Here is a 16,227-nt window from a genome sequence, read left to right as displayed (position 1 = left end):
TTCCCATGTAAGGTTGATTTCATGACTGTGTCTAGCACTTTGCTTCTTCTTTTCATCAGTTTATAATGACATGAGGCTTCTCCAGTTTACTGTGCACAGTAGAAGAACCAAAACTTAAGAGGTGATTATGTGAAAACTCAGCTAGACTCATCAACTAGATTCATCAGCTATTCTTATGGTGTGGTGTTCTGTTGCTGAGGTGTGTTTGTATAATTCTTCTCAAATTTTTGCTAAAAGATACTGCTGTATTTCTTTGAATAGAAGGATGTGATTCAAATTGAATGGAAACAGGATTTGAGAAAGATGATAATTGTTGAAGTCATTATTCACTGGTGGATATAAAGGGCAGAAAGTGCCTGAAAACTTGTGTTGAGATGGAAGAATCCTTAGGCAGAACAGCTTTCTGATACTTGTTTTTCTGCCTTCCTCTTCCCCAGTCAGAGATAGTAGAGCCACAGTAATAGCAGCCTTGGAATATTGTTGTTGGGGATTGTTAGAAAAAATATTTTTCAGATGTTTCAGAAGATATTTTAGAACCACCTCTTCCACTCATTCATCTTATCTGACAAAGAAATGAAAGGTATTTGATTTCATCTTTCAAAATAAGTTATACAGACTAGCTAATAATACCATCTTCACAACTTGTATGCTAAATGAAACAAGATTTACTGTGTTTATTTATTCCAAACAGCTTCAAATGTTATAGAGCCCTATGTAGGAGGGGATAATACTCAGTCCCAGTATTGTTTTCTTTTATGTTTTTTAAATAGACTTACACTACTGGCATTGTATACTAGTGTGGCCTGCATACGCTTTATGTGCCAGACAATTGCACTTGAGGCTGTAAGCCTACATGTTGCATTTCTTCTGGCAATTATATTGGAAACACAGTATTTTGACAAAATTATTCACGATGTACAACCCTATCAGTACAATCCTGGCTGCCTGAGTGTAGACAGTTTACATTCATAGAGTTGGAAGGTCTAACGTGGTATAAGTAATTGGATTGTTGAATGCTTGAAATAGCTCTGACTGGGATATTTGGGCCAGATCTTCTTTTGACTGACTTAGCACAATATTCAGATCATTGTATTTCAGTAGGCACGCTGTGCATGAAAGTGTGCAGTATACGTGAATGAATGAAGTCTCGTGAGTAAACTTTATTAAACTTTATCCTGGAAAGTTAATGGTGGGATCTGGCTGAAGTTAAAAGTGAGCTTTGTTGCCCAAAGCAAAACTACTTTGAACCTAAATATATGTGATATATTCTGATTAGCAGTTGAGATTTATAGGGTATTTTAATCTATTAATTATAATTATGATGTTAATTTATTATTTTTTTAACTTAACAATTGCAACAGCTTCTTTAGCCTTTTCTGCTCTTCTAGCCGTATCAAAATACACTGAAATTGGGAATTCATGACTGCACCCAGACATCTGGAGCCAGAGGGTCAGCTGGCATGAGGTGAATTCGAGCAGACTTCTTGAAGTCAGTGGAGTTACTCTGATTTACACCTTCTGAGGATCTTCCCTATGAGATCAGTGGCTCTCCAGACTTACGTATTCTGGGTCAAATTTAGTGAACCTGGAAGAGTCAGAGGGCTTTAGAGGAGAGTACTGTTTCTTTTAAAGATTGATCGGACCTTACTCTATGCTGAGTGCTCCCCATAGTCTATTTAGTGGGGGGCATTCATTCCATATTTCTGGGATTAATTCAGTTTTGCTTTCAACTCTGAGTTTTTTCTTCTAAGAAATCAGATGGCTTTATAGTAATTCCCTGCTGACCTCTAAATCCTTAAATCTCCTTCCTGTTTCTCACTTCTTTAAAGTATTAAGTGTTACTCAATAAAGTAGAAGTTAGCGTGTCTGGCTCTGTGTGTTTAATTTCACTCTGTTAAGCCTAAATGATTTTAAAATCTTTGTATTTCAAAACAGCTGTATTTTGCACAACACACTACCAGACATAGTGGTAAGCTAGGTTGACATTTGTTGGCTTCCATCTACTTTGAGTACCTCAAAATATTATAACCCAAATGTAAAATTGCATCTTCCTGCAATGCTGCAGAAGCTTGGCCATGGAGAATCTCCAGGCTAATGAACTTTGTCTGAAGATATTTGCTTTTCCAGCTGCTGAACTTGAAAATTGAAAGTGTGAGCTCCTAGTATATAGGTCCCTAACCTATAGTAAACCATCCTTATAATTCAGGCAGACGAAAGGAGAACATAGTAATGCCTGTAGCACATTGCTTGTACAGTATGTGTGCTGTACTTTGTGGGACCGTAGACTTGCTGAAGAGTCTCACATGAGATTAACTTGTGGTGCTGTGTTTTAGCACATGCAGCTGCATCCATTTAGGACTTATACAGCTGCGATATGGCCAAGTACCAGGCAAAAGCAAAAGTTCATGTGTCTGGACTAGAGCCTCACTTTATTACAGAGGGTCTGTAGTGGACAAAGTCAGGGACTTTCTGCATGTTGTGTGTTAAACCTGGTAGCCTCTCACTGGCGTGCTTTTGGGAAAAGCTGAGAGAGTCATTGGTGAATCCATTGGTCTCAGATATATTGACTGAGGTCATGGAAAAGATTATCTGCTCTGAGCAGCATCTCTTATTTTTTCTACCAATTAACTTAGGCTGTGTGAAAAAGTGACTTAAAGGCCACCGCTTAGAACAGAAAGAGAAGAGCTTTGTTTTAAATGGGTGTATTTTCTTAGGAAAATACTCATGGGAGTTTTTGCACTGGCAAGGCTATTGAGTATGCACATGAAATTGTTTTTTTTTTAAATAGTTACATATGAAGCTGACAATATCTCTGTCTTCTGAGCTCACAAGTCTGAACTATCTGGTATGTTATGGGATATGTCATAGAGTTTAAACTAAGCAATCTAATAGGTTATTTACTGGGAAATGTGCGTTAGTGGGAATATTAATGTGCTCTTAATATTGAAACCAGGTTTGACAATGTTTATGTAGCCCATGGGCTGAACAATGGTGCTAGTATGAAAGAGGCGGATTGTTGAGCTGAAAGGATAGTTGAAGCTCATCAAGTTTGTACTGCTGACATGAATGTTTTATGTTCTCAGTGTTTCTAGGACTGCAGCTCGATGTAGGATTATGATCATTCTTGATCATTTGTGTCTTTGTAAGAAAATAAAACTGCATAAAATAGCTAAAATGCAAGGTAGCTCTTTATTGCATAAAGACCAATTAGAACATAGTTTATTGCCCACCAGAGATTTAAAAAGACAAACGTTTCAATAAAAAGATTCTTGATCAACAAAATGTGAAAGGACTTAGCAATTTTAGTTCACTGGGATTTGGCTGATGTAACTGTCCTCATTTCAGAGCCGAGCATAAATCCTTTACATCGATGTACAGGCTTCAGTTTCTGTTGCATGAAGACATCTCTTGGTTGGGTGGGTGGGGGTGGAGGGGCAGAGCACTGCCCTGCAAGAGGAGTATGGGTCTTCCTGTGCTCAGCTGTGCCTGGCTGTGGTGAGCATGGAGGAAGGGCAGCAGCACAGATAGTTTGCAGTTGCTTCACTCTCTTGATCATAAAGCCATAGAGAGGAAAATAAGAGAAGTGAAGGTTTGGACACCATAGTTACTACTGATTTGACTAACTGCCATGACTTGATTCCATTATCAGACTTTTGCACTGGTTTGTTTATTTGTTTCTTTTTCCCCAAGGCAGAAATGTCTTCTACTGAATTTATTTGCAATGTTTTGTTTTGAAACGGTAAAACTGATCTCATTTATGATTTTTATCTTGGCCACCCGTCATGTCAGAGCCCAGCCCAGTGCTTTAAAGCAAATCCAGCATAGCTTGCTCTATTGATTGCTGCAAGAGTTCCATCTTTCTCTCATTCAAGCGTGTTTACTTTGCAATTTAAAGATCAAACTTTGGAAAAGTAGGTTTAGTTATTAATAAATAATAATATATATATATTTAAACACACTAAAAATTCTGAATGAATATTCTAAAAGAACATGCATGACAGTGATGAGGAATAGGAATCCAAGAGTCTGGGAGCTCCTTTTGTTTCCCACCCACTCCCCCAGCACTAGAGTGACACAAATTCACTTATGCACACGCACATTTACACACAAATAAACGGATGAATAGATAGTGTAGATGGAATGAAAGAACCCTGCTATTTCAGATTGAAGTGCCTGCCACTGACATTAATTTAGATGTAGTATTAGGGAGCCTCTTAAAGGTCAGGTTTCCCCTGGAGCGTTAGTTTACCCTGGACGTTTTTACAGATGATGTGCTAAAGATGTAATGCATCTAATAACTACATCTTGGCTTCATCTACTTGATTCATCAAATACCTTCCTGCTCAATACTGAGTTTTCAATGACATGTTATATGTGAAATATTAGAAGACATGTTAATATTGTGTCAATTACAACAGAATATTTTGTTTGGAGGTAGGTAAAAAGAGGAGGGGGAGAGCACAGCTCATTTATTGCATGATGCTAGTGCTGAAAGTATGTTGTTCAATTAAGGGAAGATGGTTATGAATGGCAGCTGCCCTTTCCTGAGGAGGTGGCAGGCTCAGATGCCTGCTACTTAGTGCTTCTACTCTGTGTACAGCATGATTGCTACCCATGGAGGTGGTTTTATCACGTTGTCTGTAAAACCTGCTGTATACCCCCAGATAATGTTTCCTGGAGGCCTGCAAAGCAGTAGTTAGGTAAATACATTGTTATCACAATGTTGGAGCCTCATTTTTGCAGTTACACTGTGATCTCCTCATAGTATACACATATGATCCATTTTAAGGGTCTTTTAACTTGACTGGGAAGTTAGTAATTGACCAGAAATGAGACTAAGGCAGCCGTGAAGTTAATACTTCTGTCTTTCCTATTCGATAAGTCTGTTTTTACAGTGTAATGCTTTCATTGTTCTGTATGCCCAACTCTTGGCATTTGGAACATTATACGAAGTTGAGAAGAGCAAAAGATGATTTTTAGAAACAAACTGCATCTGGAGTTAGTTGGATTAGAGTGGTGTGTGCCAAAGGGCAGGGCAGTGGTGCAGTTGCAGAGTCATGCATTCACCTCTCCGTCAATGTGGTAAGTTGCCCGTCTCTAAAATGGCTTTTAAGGGCAGCTTGGGATTGAAAACAAACATACAAACAGAAAATGCGCTCACCCAGCTTTGAAATCTTCATATGAAAATGAAACACGGGTGTGAGATATTCCTACTTCACCACAAGAAATTGTTTTTTTCTATATAACAGAGCTATGCTGTGCATTTCTGCAATGCTGGCCAGGGTGTGAGGCTGCCGAGGTGCTAGAGCAGTGCTGGGTGAGGAAGAGGACTGCATTGGGAGCTGCTGGTGAATGGGCTCTCTGTTCTTCTGAATTGTGGGTCTGTTACTCAGTTAGGAGCCCTATCCCTAAATGGGGCTTACTTTTTTTGATGATTTCCCACCAGCCATCTGATTTTCCTTGCACCCAATAGTGGTGGCATAATGTGGAATTACGGTTTCGTACTTTGAAAAGTACCCATACCAGATGCATTTACTTTAGTTTGGGTGGAAGACTGGGCTGTGTGTTCTTTGTCCAAACTTTGTTCTTAAACTCAGAAGTAAAGCACAGCCTCGCCTTTGTGGGTTTTTTTTTCTTCTTTTTCCTAGAACTGCCTTTTGTATGTATTGGCAGAAAAATGGCATTGCTCTTAAGGATCTTAAAGTCAATTCTGCCTCAGCAGCCTGGGAGCTGCTGTTACATTAAGGAAAAAAAGCATTTAAATATTGAAACAGTTTCTAAAGCAAAGAGGTTTGAATTTATGATTGATTTCGAAGTGATCTGTGTTTAAACTTTGAATGGGAATAAAATAGTGTCTTGTTCAAATATTGAACTAGCTTTAAAGTTAAATGGCTCGAACACAGAACTCTCTCATGGGAAATGGTATTCTTGTTTCTGCCTCTAAGTTCTCTTGCACATTGTCCTGTATCTCCCTGTACTCATACTGCAGCATTTGCCTGGGCTGCGCTAAGAAGCATTCTGGTATGATTTTGTTAGTGGATTAAAAAAAGAAAAAAACACGTACAAAATACGTTGGAAAAAAAATGAAGAGCGGCAGCTATTATGCTGGAAATTCAGCAGGGCGATGTAAGCGAAGACTTAGGATAGCTTTTTAAAGCAGAAGAGCGGAGAGAGAAAAGAATTAAAAAACACTGACATAGAGATGTGGTCACCGAGGTATGGCATGATGAGAGAGAACTATGTAATTGGGGGAGATTAGTCTCTGGAGCTTGGCTGATAAACTGATGAACAAACCATTACCTATTATTGCTCACCAAACTCCTCTTAATATTTTGGGGGGCGGGGGGACAGTTATTCCTTATTGACTAGCATGCTTCAGTAGTTATTATTTTGTGACTCATAGGAGAGGCCCGTGGTTATATTTTATAACACGTGCTGTCAGCTCCTTAATTTGTCTTTGTGTTTGGATGTATTTGGTTCTCTGGCTTGGCTTTCACATTTGGCCATATAATGCCTAATGAAAATCTTACATCAGGAGCAGTGAGGGCTGCCTTCAAGGACTGGATAAATCGTGGCATGAGTAATGTGTGCGCCGTTGTCTTACTGACCATAACATTAAGGTTCCTTGTATATTTTATAGCTAAAATGGCTTTTCTGTTTCCTAACACTTGAGGGCATAATTACTTCAACTGACTAATTGAGTTGATAGCCACTTTTGCATATTCTCAGAGCACATTTTTCTTTAGTGTGGGGTCACACAATGGATTGATGTATCACTGGTACTGCTGTTAGCCTAACCCAGTCTGCTCGCAGTTTGTTGTCATTTGAGAAGGAGAGGCTGCAGATAAGCTGCCACTACTGCTGTTTCCATCCCAATATAACCCATGGAGCACGAACCTGATTTATGATGGCTGGAGATTTCCTGTAGCTGGGAAGTCTCAATGGCAAAACAAGTGCATTGTATGCATGTATTCATGTGGTTGCAAACAAGGGAGGTTCAAGGTAAACCATGTATGCAGGTAATAGTGTGACAGATGACCTCAGCGTTGATCCAGGTTTCATGAACACACAGTGGAATGTGACCTTTTTCTTCCTTTTTTTTTTCTTTTTCTTAATTTTTTATGCTGCTGTGAATTTAATCCCCTGAAAGAAAACCTACATTTTTCAGAAAGGAAAATGTTCTTTTTTTGTTTGTTTGTTTGTTTGGTTGGTTGGTTTTTGGGGGGGAGGAGGGTGGAAGGAGGACAGTTGTATTATAGGAATGACTTTCAGTAATATCATTTCATAAATCAACTACAACTAGTTTTAAGGACTTGAAACACATTATAAGAATGGTGCTTTTTTTGAATATTACTGTTTTTGAAAAACCACTAGAGAATTGGCAGAAGCTTTTCTGGAACTCAAATTGATGCAGACATAACTGAGAAATGATGATAAATGTAGAAATAAGGATAACTGATATATTCCAACAGGTAGATGAATTACAGTCAGTGGAGACTATCTAATCGAACGCTACTGTTTGGCCCCTTACTCCCAAATTTTAATAAACAAGAGATATGGATGCAAGCTTTCCTAGAGAGAGTCATGTGCTGCACAGTGACCCTCCATGTGGGTCAAGAGGCATTTCAACTTGGCTACCTGAGGTTTTGGGGCAGGATGGGAAGTAAAAGATTTTGGCCCCATAGGAAGGTTGGTAATTACTGCTATGTGATAAATAGAAATTTTGAATTTTCTGCATTAGAACTGTGTTTTCTCATGCTGTTGGCACTGAATGGCACTTTCCTGAAGACAAAGCTTTCTATAAAGTCATTAAAAGAGAAGAGGAAAAAAAAAACAACAGAAGACCAACAAATGGTTGGCTGAATGGCTAAATTCCTGTGTGGCTGGAAAAAGTACAACAAATGGCTAAGAAGCTTAAATCAATTCTGAATTTTTCTACTGTGCCTGATAAGACCTTTTAAATAGACAATTTTTTTTTAATTAATTAATTTTTTTTTTTTTTGTAGAAGGGTAAAGAGAGATTAAACTCTGTCTTTTTGCTTGCTCACAAGCAAAGGCTTGTAGTAAAGGAGGGGGGCTGTGATGACTGATAGACAATGTCAAGTGCCAAAATTTCACTTTTCTTCTTTAGTTTTTGAGATCCTGTTTTTTCTACTGCAGGTCGTATTTCCTCTGGTTCTTTGGCGTTCAGGACCTTGCCCGGCTCTCATCTTGGGTATGTGACTGTTATCTTTCCTTTGCCTCCTTTTATCATGAACTCTGGTACACTCAGGGTAGGCCTACCCGAAGCTCAAAAATGAGGATTAGGACTTCTCCTTTACTGGCAATTCTGTAAGATCAGCAGAGAGGCTTTGCCAGTGTAGGCTCTCTTGGGTAAGTGCCTCCACCTAGCTGTGAATGATGTGGAATGTCCTTGCGTGTAGGAAAATGCTGGTGTTTGGCTCCTAAACTCAGGAGCAGGACTGCATCCAGATGAAGTCAGAGATGAGTTGGCCTACAAGGAACTTGGCACTGGCACTACAGTGTCTTGATTTTTCCAGTAGTTTTGCATCACAAGAGTGCTTTTTCATTGGATTGGAGAATAGTAGTCACTAAAACAAAAAATACTGTTATTTTCATGTGCTTATTCTTTTTTTTTTTAACTGTGAAGGACCTTGGAAACACTCACCTTTATTATGTTCTGTAGACTCTGAAAGAGTCACTGGACCGTAAGCCCCATTTACTGTTCGTAGGTTTTGTTATCTGTTGTAGCCTCCATTGAATTTAGTGAAATTTATCCCTTGCAGATTTTACCTTGAGATGTATGTTTGCACATCTGTATGTATATACATGTGTATTTGCGTGTGAGCCCATGGACATAAGGTAGTATGTGCACACACGCTCATAAGAATATGGAAATAGAAATATATTGAAAACAACCCAGTGTCTGGAAGACTCTTAAATATATGAGGAGTAACATGAGACTCCCAAAAGGTTCCCGTTAGGGACATTCTACAAAAAAAGTCAGCGCAGCAGTTCTTGAAAGAGTATCGGCTATGCTGAGCATGCTCATGAAACCCGGAGAGTGCTCCTGAGCCACGCACAGCCATGCCACATATGTCATTGGGTGTTTTTGGAGTTCTTTCCTGGCTGAGAATCAAATTTGGAAAAGCAAATCCATTTGAGATAAAGATGGTAGAAAATTGCTTTAATGAAGTCTCAGAAAGGAAAGCAAAAACTTAGAAATATGATGACAAAAATGATGTATAGTTTATGCAACCTTAATTTCACCTCAGTTAAGCTTTTCTTTTTCTTTTCTTTCTTTCCTTCTTTCTTTCTTTCTTTTTTTTTTTTTTTTTTTTTTTTTTTTTTTTTTTTTCAGGGGACGGGATATATAAAATAAAGTATTGTATGGATGAGTGTAATCCACTGAATGGTTTATGGACACACTCCTCCAGGGAGTGTTATAAGTTCACCACCGAGTGCTAGATTTTGCATTTGGGTCTCTGATTTAACTGCTAGAGGTGTAAAAACTGATACATCAAGCCAACTCCCTACTGGTTACACATCTGAGACTCAAGTGCTTCATTTGTTACTTTTAAAGCTGTAGTAAATAATTTTAAACGCACAAGATCAGTTTGCTGGGTTGTTCTTTTGTTTTTTGGCTTTTTTTTTTCTTTTTTTTTCTTTTCATTTTTTTTTTGGAAGGATTATTGTTTCCAATAAATGACGACAAATCTAAACCAAATGAAACATTGTGATATCAGTAGAAATTATTACATTGGCTCCAAATCCGTTTGTTTGAAACAGTAGCTGTAAGGGACTTGTATATTTTGGTAACTTTACTGACTTTTGTTCTTCTGTCTCTTTTTGGGGGTCAGCCATCACAAATGCAGAAGCTATGCAGATCTGGAGATATGGTGCTTTTTGTTGGATGAGGAGGATGGGTTAAATTAATAATCATCTAATATGTAGGCTGCTGGCAGCACCTTTGGTGCTTCAGCAGAATCACAGCGCAGCTGCAAAAGCAGTAACAGATTGTAGTGTTTGAGGCCAGTGATAGTGATTGGTGTTAGCTATTATTATTGACAAAAATATTTGTTTTTTTGCTGTGTCCTGCAGCGTGGCTTATGCTTCGTTAGAAGTCTGTACATAGTAGACCTAGGAAGTGTGTAATGTAAGTGATGAGCTTGATGCACAGGTGAGGGGAGAACATGGTGCTAGAGAAAGAGCTTTTGCTAAGAAAGGATAGTAAGAAGTACGTATATAGAATAAATGCAGATGTTTACTTCATGTATTTATGTGTCTTAAAGTAACCTTTTATTTTAAGATGTTTGAGGGCAGTGTGAGGTGTGTGAGGGAGCGCGTGTGTCTTTGGAGGCAGCACTGCAGGTTGGATGTGCAGAGACCTCCTGTATGCTTTCTAGTTGTCTGAGTTTATGTGATAACATAGATTGAAGTGAAGAAAAATTGTGGGGGAATAAGGCTTATGATGTTTACTGTCATCTCCTGGGTGGAAGAAAAGGAAGCAATGCACAAACAGTGAAAAAATCTCTCTGACAGGAGCCTGGATTAGAGATGCATGAAGGTAGGTCAGCACAGTGCTGGAAGCTTGTGCTTCACGGAGCATCCCTGCTCTTACAGGGCACTGAAATCTAACAAACTTCTCAGCACCCACTGTGGAACGATTTTCCTCCCTCCAATCCTGTGGGATGGCTGCTGCAGCACTTCACCCTTTGGAGTGCTAGAGATGTGTCTGTAAATTCCAGTCTAAATGAATTTATGGCTAATTCTTAATCATCTGTTCTTATGCCAAATTTGTCTTTCAACTCAAATGACTTATCTGCTTCTGTGTTGCTTATTTCTTCTCCAGTCCCCTTACAATTACACTGAAATTACATTCCTTCAAAATAGGTTATAAAACCTTGCATAATATTTGGGCCAGACTGACGGCTCAGTAGCTCACTTGTAGATTCCTCCCCCATTCTTAAAGACAGACATCAGGTTTGCTGCTTCTGTACTCATTCATGGAATCTCTGACTGAAGAGATTTATTAAAACTAAGTTTTCAGTAAGTTGAAGTAAGAGGACAAATCTTGTTGCATTCTCTTAGTTCTACATGTATATACAATTTGAATTTTAGACCACTTTTGTTAGGTTTGCATCCTTTGTCTGGAAACACGGAGAAGATCTTAGGAAATGTGCATTTGTAGCCATTGTTTTTGTCACGTTGTTTGGTGACAGATGACATTCAGTGTTACGGCTTAGCTTGAAAAGAAGGAATGTTTCTCAGCTTCATGTTGGGATGCTCTTCTGAACTTTGGAGAAGGTAAGGAACTGAAGGGAGGCAGGGGAAATCTTTAGAGTAGAAAGCAAACATCAAGGGAAATAACACTGAGAAAGTTGAAGAAAACAATCATTACATATTATGATTTTCTGCAACATTTTTAATTCCCGAAACTGCAAGTAGTGATAAGAAAATTCCCTCTCGTCTTCTACTGACAAAAAGCCAACGTTATAGCTCTGAACATTTATACGTAAATTGAACTGCAGGTGCACTTTTGCAAGGGGAAAAGAAAACAAACAGAAAAATTCTGTGGAGACAACACAAAATTGATATATTTTCCTGAAGTAGTGTGGGATAACTCCTCAGGTCATCTTTTCATCTAAACGGTGGTTATTCAGTTTTCCCAAGTGAAGAACACTTTGATTCTGCTGGCCGTGTGTCGCATGCAAAACAATTGATTAGGATATAGTTTCCAATTTTTATTTTTTTTTCTTCAGCGAGAGTATTTTTTTTCCCAGTGCCCTGGAAGATTACTGAATAGAGGTATTATTGCAGTCAGTGTGTCATTTTACTGTACTTCAGTTCATTTAGTCCCAGGTGTACTACGTGTGTGTTCAGTCTAAGGGAGGGCATGGGAGCCTTGCCAAGCCCTTCAGTTATTCTTGGCTCGTAGCCTAAGCACTACATTTTTCTAACTTATGAAATGAATTTCAACTTGTAACCCGTGGCACTTTCAAGGTCATGATTGGAAGGTGTCAGGTGTGCTTTAAGAATAGCTCAGCAAGGAAAGGATCTATTTTAAAAGTTTCTTCTTTTCTTTCTCTCTTTCTTTCTTTTCTTTTTTTTTTTTCCTTAAATAATTGCTGGCTAACAAATAGCCCAGAAAGCAAACTAGGCTGAACTCTTCAACACCTCTCCAAATTCAACAAAACTGACATTTATAGCTTTATTGTAGCAGAGACATGGCATTTGGATTCAGATTGTTTGGACTGCGGAGTGTCAGTATAAATAGCTATGATTGACTTTTGTATGGAGCACATCTGGAAGCAATTTATGGCATTCCAGCTAGATTAAAGCATGTTTTAAAGGCATTTCACCAGTCTTTTTTTCCTCTTTTTTTTTTCCTTTTTTTTTTTTTTTTTTTTTCCTGGCTATGGTGAATAAAGTTTCAAAGACGATTTAGCTGCTGTTTCTGTTAATGCGGACCATAGTGAAGTCAAGTTAAGGGCAACTGGGGAAAATGGCACTTTTGTTTGTTTTTGTTTGTTTTGCTTTGTTTCCCAGAATAGAAAAACACTGAAGTGAGTGTTACTGGAACTGCATTCTCTGCTGGAAGGTAAGATGGGGCATTTGACACCAGGCAGCTTGCACACTGAAAGCCAGTGAATGAAACAGTTAAGGCACTGGAAGTACTGACTTAGGAGAACAAATGTGAAAGGTTTAAATATTTGCTTACGGTGACTGAAATGGTGGGACATAAGAACCAGCTAGCTGTTTCTGAAGTATATAGATGCCAAAAAAAGAGGAGAGAAAACTCATTTGGCATTGACCCATTGAGTCAGAATTGGGATAATCTGAGCAAAGTGAACATACGGAACGTGAAGCTGAATGGGAAAAGTTCACCTAAAAAGGCTTTTGTACTGTGACACAGAGGTGAACCCAGTGCTAAGTGAGCTTGTGCTGCAAGGTGTACCTGTGTTAGCTGCATTTCTAACTCTGTCTCAGCAGTAGACCTGCCTGCTCACCTGAGCTGGCTCATCTAAACCTGATCTGGAAGCATGTCTCACCTCTGGTTGCTTTCCAGATATTCCATAAGTAATAGCTCCTTAGACCACATTTGCTTGCTCTTGCAGGCGAAGGAAACAGTACACACTGTCTGAATCAATCCCTCATATCTTTGACCACTGCTGTGAAAGTAGGAACCCCTTTGAGTCTAGCTTGAATAAAGTATGTAGGATGATAAAAAGGGGAAACAAGAAAATTGGCTCTGAAACCACTGGTAGATTAAGTATAGTTTTAGATGAATCTAGGGGAAGACCGTGATGTGTTGGTAGGGGCTGTCTGGCATGAGGATAAATCAAGAAAAGAAAAGAATTGTAGAAGTCACAGAGGTCAGATATTACTTTGGCAGCCAACTCAGTGACAACAGTGCTTGGTAGATAATTTTTTTCTAAATGCTGTAACTTAATTTTTTACTACACTTCTGGCCTACCTTATGGCAAATACAGGGCTCTCTTTATATTATGACAAATTTAATTTTATTTTACTTTATTTCATTCTAGTCTTAATAAATCCCACTTCTAATTAGACCATATGAGTCTTGAACTGCCCTCTAGGAATTTTATGCAGACTACAGGGGAGAGGTTAAACAATACTCAGCCTTCAAGATGTGGCAATGAAAATGAGCTCCTGAAGCTTAACCCACTTGGATTATTTCCCAGCCAAGACAGGACACAGACAGAATGCAGGAAAGAATTCCGGTGCTGCAGGAGGGTCGGCAGTCTGGCAGGTGTGTGGTTCTGGTAGGACTGAGCCTGAGTTCACTGAAATGTTGCATATATGTAAAGAGCATGTGTTAGTGTTTTTGGTATGTACTGAGAAAAGCAGCCCTTGGAAAAGAAATGTATTTTGAAATACATCTTCTAAGAATCCATCTGTTTTTGAAGACACAAAGCAGGTGGACTTTCTTTCTGCTCTGGTTTTGTTGTTAGGCAGAGAGTATCTATGCCATTTTGAGCATTGCTTTGGCTCACTTTTATGTTTAGGACCAGAAGCCCAAACTGCTTGAGATTTTGCATCTGAATAATTTGCTGTGAAGTTCTGTGCTGTGACAGTGTGCCTTGCGCTTCAGAATCTGAACTTTATTTGTTAAAGTAAATGTCTTTCTGGCTCACTTACTTGCGAAGACGAACACAATGCTTGAAGCCAGAGGTGCTAAACTAACGAGCCGTGTTCCTGGCTTTTCACACAGCCTGGAGCGTCTGGCTTCAGCTGCTCTGTCCCCGTTCACGTGGAAGCTCTCAGTTGGTGAAGCTGATGGTTCTGCTGCTCGTTGCACATAGTAGAAACATAATCACTATTGGGGGCTTTCCTCAGGCACACAAAATGGTGGTCTTTCAGGTGCTCCCCTTGGAGGTGTGTTGCAGAGGGAAAGTACACTGGTGCGTACCCACACAAATACAGAAGAGTCACATCAGCTTACTGTAGCTTGTCTTTTTTATTTTCCTATCTCCCTCATCTCAAGAGGAGATAAAGACTTTTTTGGACAAGAGTGGAAAGTTCTTATAGAAAAAAGAGATGTTAATTCATAAGAAATTCATGGGTTTTTTTAGTCTGAGGGCATGCATGTAAGCTGGCATGCTTGATAGCCCCTGTGTGCTGATGGTGGGGATTGGGCTGGAGCCATGGCTCCCCAGAGCTGTGCACAAAACTTACTTTCTTTTTCTGGTCAAAGGAAGAGGAGAGATGCATTGCAGCTGGGTGCTGCTCAGTAGAGCGCACCCTCTGGTCCCCTGGGGTGAGCTGTTACAGTCAGCCTGATGTGCCTCTCCCACTGCCACATTTAATGTCTAGTTATATCTACCAGTCTATTACTGGTAATTACAACATAGCTGTTGTACTATGTAGATACTGTAGATACTTGGTCACTCCTGACAGCTGGAAGGAGGCTTTGCTGGACTTGCAGACATGTCCAGCTACATGAAGTTTTCACCACTTTATCTTCCAAAGTGCCTGCAAAGCTTGGGTTTTATTTAGAGATGCTGGCATCTAACCTGTTCCAGCACCCTGATTCTTCTGCAAACCTGGCTTTTGGCAGCTCTTCTTTCTACTGACTTAAAGGTTTGAAGTGAAACAAGCTTTTCCCCCCCATGGCAGTCCGTGCTGCTACAGATCCTACAAATCCCATCTCTGTTGTGGAAGATGAGTTAACAGAGAGCCAGAAACACCTAAAAAAGTGTTTTTCTCCTCTTCCCAGCCATGCTGCTTTCACCCACAGCACTTCCAGGCGGCCTGTAGGGCTGAGCCACACAGCTAGAGCTGTATTTGGACCCAGGCCCCGACAGAAAACACACAGAAAATGACTGTAATTGGTTTATGCTGCTTGATTAATTTATTACTTATTTCCTGACAAGTTCATTGAAATGTAATTTTCTGAGTGGTGATAATATCCACAGAATAAAATATGGAGGATGGACAAGTTCAGAATACTAAATCACAAGCGGTATTGTTGCAGTGAGACTTTGTTAGGCTTTTCATTAGAGATTGCATTCTGTTATTATATGGCATCATTAGTTATGCTGATTGAGGCAGGGAAACTTTAATGACTGCTGCGTTAGGCCTTGGAAACATATTTTAACTTAGTGGTGTAGAGTACAGAAAGTAATTGCTGGAGCTGTATTAGCAGGATTGATAGAGGCACCTTCGGCTCTATTACTCTCGTATGTGGAGAGCCTGGAGATTGTTCTTGTTACGGGCTGTAGTTGACTTTCCTGGTGCTTTTGTTTCTGAAGGTTTAGAGCATACACTTTTGATTCTTCCTGATAGCTTTCTTCTTTCAATGCTCAATTCACACGCTGCCTTGCGAGTGCACTGTGTCATTACTAGCTGTCCTGGAACGTTCACAAGCTGTCATTGTGTAATGTAATTATTTAGCAGTCTCATAAAATGTGTATCTGGTCATCTCTTATCAGGCTCATTTAAACAAAGATATTTAAAATTGACATTCTTCCACAAGCGTCCAATTTACAAATAGCAATAAACATCCCAGGCAGTGTGCCAGAGACACCTCGGAGGCTGTAACCTGACGCTGCGTGGAGCGGATGAGGACTGTGACAATTCCATGCTTTTTTAATAATTAAAACATTGAACTGCTCTTGTACCCGATCCAAACCAGTGTCGGTGGTGAGTTGGAGTTTTGTCACTGGCTCTGATCTTTAAATCAGACTCTTTACGGCTGCAGAG

At 39.5% G+C, this 16,227-nt stretch overlaps 1 protein-coding gene across 11 annotated transcripts in view; it reads left to right on the top strand.

The window, feature by feature from the left end:
• The window catches only part of RARB (retinoic acid receptor beta), a 322,222-nt gene that overhangs the window by 52,457 nt on the left and 253,538 nt on the right, over positions 1–16,227 (top strand). For 7 of the 11 annotated variants that reach the window (XM_085538374.1, XM_085538368.1, XM_085538370.1 and 4 more), the window contains one exon: positions 8,161–8,215. The exons of the other annotated variants lie outside the window; for them this stretch is intronic. The gene's annotated coding sequence lies outside the window, so the exon portion shown is untranslated. The remainder of the gene's footprint in view (positions 1–8,160; positions 8,216–16,227) is intronic. 11 annotated transcript variants of the gene reach the window in all.

This window comes from Coturnix japonica, chromosome 2, assembly GCF_054131305.1.
Source record: "Coturnix japonica strain WE chromosome 2, WE-NBRP24, whole genome shotgun sequence".
Classification (NCBI taxonomy): domain Eukaryota; kingdom Metazoa; phylum Chordata; class Aves; order Galliformes; family Phasianidae; genus Coturnix; species Coturnix japonica.
This window is presented reverse-complemented; position numbering and strand designations above follow the sequence as displayed.